The following is a 7,332-nucleotide window of genomic DNA, read 5'->3' as shown; positions in this document are numbered from 1 at the left end:
GTGAGACGTTAATGCATTTGCAATGGTATATTTGTACTAAAGAAAAACCTCCAAACCTCTTTTCTTGATACTTTTCTACCAGTTTTGCAGAGATGTGTTGGAACATAGAACTGCTATTTCATGCAAGGGCCCCCCACCAACTGTTGCTCAGGGGAACAGGAAGATAATGCCCTCCAGCTGGTGGCAGATCTGTTTTTCAGCTACAATAATTAGAAGGGCTAATACCCTGGACTTAAGTTTCAATATCTAGTACTGGGACCCAGAAACTTGGAAGTGTAAACAGGCCCTGTTTGTCCTATGATTTCACGTCACAGGTCATATATATATGACCCCTTTATGCCTTTGCCATTTTCCTTGAGAAAACTTGCATTTTACTGTTGAATCAGAACAAATATCAATCTGCAGAAAACCCACCAATACCATGTATTAGATACCATGTATTAGATTGAACTGTAAATAGGCTCACTACAGAGGAGCACATCTGATCATGGGCAGTGTGCTCCCCCCCTCTCCGAACTGAGCAATTCCCTCTCCCCTTAATATTAGAAGACAGAACTCCTAAGTTAATATTTATTGCTTTTTGGGTGGTGGGGAGCTTCAGTTGTGCCACAATATGGCTTTGCTTAATTAACTAGAATTGCTACCCCTTGCTTCAGTTCATAAGGAACTTACCTTAAAGCTACCTAGTCTGGTATCCACAAAAACTTTCTAGGAAGGCAATATCTAACTCAGGTGGATATTGGACATTCCTTGCTGAAGCAGATGACGTGAGCATGTCCAGTGATATGTCATTTTTCGGTCTGAAGTTATTGTCCCTATCAGTTTTGACAAAATCCTTCATGTACATTTAAATTATATTCTTGTTGTATGGAGATTAACAGCAGGACAACAAGAATGGCTGCTTGACAGGTCATGGGGAGGGGGCAGCTACTGCGATCCATTGTGGTGGGCTGCTACCTCCAGGGAGCAGTGCTGGGGCCAGTCAGTCAGCCGCCAGGAAATCCCCAGGCCGGCCACTTGGGATTGGCAAGCTTTCCCGCCATATGCTTATTTCAGGAGTTGGCAAACTAAGGCCCGTGGGACGGATCAGGCCCAATTGCCTTCAGGATCTGGCCCATGGACTGTTCGTGGATCGGTTTGAGGATTCTGTTCATTCGGGCCACGCCATTCCCCCCCTGTGCCATTCCATTTTCCCCTCCCTCACACACACCGCGCCTCCTCCTCCTCCCTTCCTCCTCCTGTATTATCTCTGCCCTGCCTAGAGGAAGGGGGCTGGGCTGAGCGCCATTTTAAGCAGCCCCTCTCTGGAGACAGCCCTTTTGCGCCACTCGTCTTCCCTCCGCCGCTACAGCCCTGGTGCTCCTGTAGGCCAGAGAGCGGAGCGGACAAGCTCGCTCCTCCTACCCATGAGAAGTGGCAGCAGTGGCAGCGGCGGCGGCAGCCCCTGGGAAGGGAAGCACAGCGGCTGGGGCTGGGGGGTGGGGAGGAGGACTCCTTGCCCCCCTCGCCTCTTCTTCCAGCTCCCCGCCCCCAGTGCCGTTTCTCTGGCCCGCCACAAGGTCTGAGGGACAGTGGACTGGCCCACGGCTAAAAAAAATTGCTGACCCCTGGCTTATTTGAATTCCAGCCAATCTGGCTAGGTAGAGTGGGTGGGGCTACACAGCCATCTATAATCCCAAATGTCTTTATAGATGATGACTTTTTGCATGGTGTGGTAAGCTTTAAGAAAGCATGTTAAGTATGTGCGCTGATGCAATTTCTCTGAGAATTTTTTGCCTCACTATAATGGGTGTTCCTTTTGTGCATTCCCTTCAGTCTTTCTCTCTCTCAACAGCAGTTCCTAAGGAATTAAAGGCAGTTATGTTAATAAAAATGTGTGAGTGAAAGTTAGAGGGAAATGAGATCAATTTTTATTGCACAGATAGGAGTAACGTTACATAATGATGAAAGTACACATTTTCTGCTGCTTGACAAAGCAGTCACAATTCATGCATAGGCACTTCTCTCATAGTTTTCCTAGGTTTTAAGAGCTGTCCTACAGAACCTGTTATCTCAGCCATACAGCCAAGAAACTTCGCACACCACTGAGCAGACATGCAGCAACTAATGTTTTTCTCCACATTCCCCCTCCCATTATTATTTACCAGTGTGTGGCAGTGATGCCACATAAAACTCATCCCATTTACTGTTCGTCGTCATATGTTGACACTGTTGGTTCCTGGGCTGGTACACATTTCCTCTGCCAGTGTTGTCTTAATTGTGAGTTAATGCTGATTGGGTGGAATGTTTTACAGTAATGGCTTTTGAAGTAAGGAGGGATTTGTGGCCCTGCAGATGTTGTTGGACTCTTTACTTCCATCAGCCCTAGCCAATATAGCCTTTAGTCACAAGTGATGGGAGTTGTAGTCAGCGGGCGCTGGTTCATTTGGTCAACCAGACCTACCAAATGAAATGTCAAGCAATTTTTTTTAGAAAAGCTTTCACCAAAATCTCAAAGCTGCACTTTCCTGTCCTGTACATCCTTCATTTTAAGTTAGACTGCATGGACCAATTTTAAACCAAGGTAGGACACTTAGGTTCTGAGTTTTAATAAAACATTGGTGTCCACAGTTATGAAAGAGGAAGATAGGGAAAGAATCAGAACGGGTGAAGAAACACAATGTTTCTCCCAGCACACAATCAACTGTGATAGCAAGGACCCCTTCTGAACCGAAAGTAAGGCACTTTTCAGTTTGGTGCTAAGTATTCCTAAAAACACAGATACTTTACTGTCTGCAGGGGACAAGAATGGGAGAAAAACACTTGGCCATGCCCCGTGACCTCATTGGCCACACCTCCTGTGACCACCTAGCAAGATCACAGGTCCAGCAGGCAGCAGTAACCACTGGTTGTAGTCTAACAGCATGTGAGAGGCCATTTTTGCAAACTGGGAAGCAAGTTGTATTCATATCCCCTCTTATTACTGAAATATGAACTCACAATTGCAGGTTTGTATTTGCTTTGCAGCTAGTCGTGTATAATTTTCTGGAAGACCTGGAAAACTGCTTGTTCTCCTCACCAGTCTATTCTGTTATTTCCAACTTAATGATTAAGAAAAAAATAAATGCCCTACTTGTATTCTTACTTCATGCAAAACCTTATTCTGACTTCCAGCCTTAATTTTGATTTTCCTCTCCCCCCCTTCTTCTATACTAAAATTTCTTCAGCCTTTTCATTATGGCATCTCCATTAGTTAACCGCCAATGCTGCGCAATTACCTTTGATAATCGGGCATCCTGTGGGAGACCAGTTCTCTCATGTGCAAAAGGAGTAACAATTTTAAAAGGGCATATTTAGAAACAATAAGGGAAGTGGTTAACATGAGGCTGAGGGGCAAAGTAATAAAACTTTAAAAGCACAGACTCGGCCTGGAGGCCATTTAAGAACACTGTAGAAGAGGCACAGATGGTATGCATACCTCTGAGCAAGGGACTCTAAAGAGAGAAGGTGGCATGATTATGTAGAGAATTGCACAATTTTATTAAGAAGGGAAGAGCATCATTCAACAAGAAGAAAAATGGAATGCCGATATATGCAAGAATAAAACTACTTGTAACAGGTAGATGAAGAATGCAAGAAATGGAAGTGTAACAGTGGAAACTAGCAGCATAAAACAGTAAAGTGACAATTGGTGATTCTTCCAACATAAACAGCCTACTGTAAAATGTGGATCCACATATAGAACTTTTGTGTGAGCAAAGGCATTTGTTTTAGTGTCAAGAGACCTCTACATGTACACTATGATTACAGACCTATCCCAGCCTGTGAAAGTGGTTGAGGAAGCACCATCAGACTGTTTCCCCTAGCCTAGTGCATACTTGGAAGTGAATAACTGCATAAGCCTTCAAAACTCTCATATGTATTACAAACTGCAGCAGTGACATGGCTCCAGATCAATGATTAGGAAACTGAGAACCTTCTCAGTAATGGTGTATGTCCCATTTGTAGAATTCCTTCCACAGAGACACAAACATAGTTATCCTTTTAGTACCAGACAAAAGCGTAATTTCCTCCACATTCGTAATGTATTTTCTCTTTTAACATTTTGAGTTTTTATTTATCTTGTTCTCTTAACTATATTGGAAGCTCTGATGAAGAGTGGTGTAGAAAGGATAAAGATATAAAATCTTATATGAAATGGTGCCTGCATTCACATAACAGTAACCCGGTTTTTCTAGCTTTATTGTGGATCACTGTGAATGGACAGCATGCTGATACCTGTTGTCTGCTCCTGGTTTGCTTCTCCCCTGGTGTGAGCATGATAACAAGCCAGCATGTCTTGGCTTCTCTTATGGCCAAACCAGGAATTGTTGCTCCCTAATAAGTTACGACCAGCTAGCTAACAAGAAACTATGACTTACAGTAGACTAGCTGTCTTGGCTTTTTATGGAGAAACAAACCACCGAGCCTGTTTTGGATGCAGCAGGAAGCACACTGCTCATTTGCAGTAAATCAAGATAAGGCTTATTACATGTGAATATGGCTAATGGATGGAGCATTGTCTTCATTCGAACTCCAACAGTGTCATACGTTGGCAAAAAAAGGCCATTCTTCCCTTCCTCCCTACCTCTCTTTTTAAAAATTCCTCTCATTACTCCTCAAGCAGTAGCCTGAACCCACCACAATATTAATTGTGTCCTGCTAACATTAGTTTCTATTATATAAGAATTGCTATCCTAGACAGAGCAGTTCTATGATCCTCCTGTGATATGAGCCCTGGTGTGCTACTTCAGTTCTGGATGTACAAAGCTAATCTGTTAATAGAGGCAACATTTTACCATTTTCTTAGGACACCAAGCAGTACAATCTGATACCGCCTTTATATTCTTCACAGATAATATTCTGTATGTAAGTTGTTGTCATTAGCAACTGTATTTATTTTTTTCTGACATCAATTGGACAAAAATATCATGAAGTGCTTAGATGATGTGCCAGTTGCCACAGGAGGCTCAAGAACTGAGTACTATGCCATGATCTCTTGTCTTTAAAGAGTATATATTTAGTAACCTATCATTACAGCTCTAAGCAGATAACATGTAATTTGTGGATAATGAACCACCTGGAGGAGAAAACAGGGTTTCACTTACTTTCCCATACTCCGCGTGTTTTTGGCTCTTCTGAACGGAGCCTATGTGTGAACATGCTGCACATATATAGGGTAGGTATACATGATCTGTACATTACAAAAATGTAAAGGAGAAGGTAAAGGTAAAGGGACCCCTGACCATTAGGTCCAGTCGTGGCCCACTCTGAGGTTGCGGTGCTCATCTCGCTTTATTGGACGAGGTAGCTGGCGTACAGCTTCTGGGTCATGTGGCCAGCATGACTAAGCCGCTTCTGGTGAACCAGAGCAGTGCACGGAAACGCCGTTTACCTTCCCGCTGGAGTGGTACCTATTTATCTACTTGCACTTTGACGTGCTTTCAAACTGCTAGGTTGGCAGGAGCAAGGACCGAGCAACGGGAGCTCACCCTGTCATGGGGATTCGAACTGTCGACCTTCTGATCGGCAATCCTAGGCTCTGTGGTTTAACCCACAGCACCACCCGTGTCCCTGTAAAGGAGAAGGTGTAGCAAATAGGGGATCTAATGTTCTGAAACATGTGTGGCTATGAGTTTAGCTAGGGCACACACTAAAGCTGTTATGTAAGAATTTAAGTGTATATATCATGCTTTATGGACACTCAAGTAACATTTTTCCTAATTTGCCAATTTGACATGGGCTGATGCTGATCTTCCACAGAGTTACTTCAAATATACACTTAGTTAAGAGCTGTCTGTCTTCTCCCTCCATCAGTCACAGGATGTATGTGAGACTTACCATTCTAGATTGTGTTGCATTGCAAGTGAGGCATTTCCTTGTGTTTCCTTCTCTGTATCCTGGATATAGAAGCCATGGTTTTGCTTGTTTACTGCAAGTTTTGTTCATCCACTTCCCAAGTACAGCAATGCTTTCCCCTGGAATCTCTGTGTACAAAAATGGTTTAGAAATAGCAGCAAGAAACATTTCCCTTTCTTCCATTCAGCTAGCCGATGCCTCATCTAAGGGCTGCTTTCAAAACCACTCCACACTGTAGCTGAACTCTGCTTGAAGGAGAACACATTGTAGTGGGAGAAACTAGGCTAGGGAGGTTCATTTAACCCTTGTGGTTCACAACCAGATTATTACCTCCTGAAAATGATGCCAGCCTAATACCTTACATATCAAGTGTATCATAAAAAGGAAACTCTGTGTTAAACATATGTGGCTGAGAGAATGCTGGTAGTGATGTAATTCAAGCAGAATCCTGTATGAGAGAACTGGAACAAGCAGTACTGTGCTACAGCTGCAACCACGTAATACATTGGTAGATCTGGTATTTCAATAATATATCTGTGCATTTGAAATGCTTATAAGCAACCTCTGGCCTGGAGGCCAACTGCAGCCTTCCAGGCCACTCAGCTTGGTTCACAGGACTCTCTCCAGAACACATACCCTCCTGAAACACACCCATCACCAGTTTTGCTTTGCATTGTCCTTTAGCATTTTTGTCTGGCTCTAATATGATTTTGAACTCTAGTACGTAATTGTTTGGATGGAGGATAGAGAGAAATGTCTTAGTGTGGAGAAACCCAGTGACTGCACAAAGCTAAAATTAACATTATTGCTCTGACCAGTTTTACCTCACCCTACTCACCACCGACAAGTGGCCCCCTGATGGATGCACAGAGTGGGGTGTACTTCCAAACGCGAATGATTTCCCATCTCTGGCCTATAAGACTGCTCTGGTGTTACCCAGGTACTTAATTTCCTGCTCTTCACCCACTTCACCTGTCCACCAGCTCTGCAGTTGAGGGTTTTGTTTTGTTCTTAAAGAAGGTTGTTCTTCAACTGATGAATGGTACGCTCCCACCAATGTATGTTTTGTAGTACAAAATTCTCTTACGAGCTCTCTGTTAACTTCCTTAAGGTTCCTGCGTGTCTCCTTTACGGGCAAAAATTGGACTAATCTCATCATAAATTTGTGCTCATGTTGTACTTGCCTATACCAAAGAAAAAAAGCTTAAAGAACAGCTGGAAATTTTATCCCATCCATCTTGGGTAAATATTGTTAGAACCACTGTATATGTTTATGGGATTAGTATGGAGGCTATACCTACTTTTTCTTCTACTAGAATTAAGCAGAGGCTTAAAGAAAGAATTCACCTCTATTCTAAGTGATGGGATTTGTATTCAGTTGCACATCTTATTCTTATTGGTACCCATTATACAAAGCGACACTTGGCTTAGAAAATTATTTAATAATCCTTACTG

This window comes from Podarcis gaigeae (assembly GCF_964106915.1).
Source record: "Podarcis gaigeae genome assembly, chromosome: 4".
Lineage (NCBI taxonomy): Eukaryota > Metazoa > Chordata > Lepidosauria > Squamata > Lacertidae > Podarcis > Podarcis gaigeae.
This window is presented reverse-complemented; position numbering follows the sequence as displayed.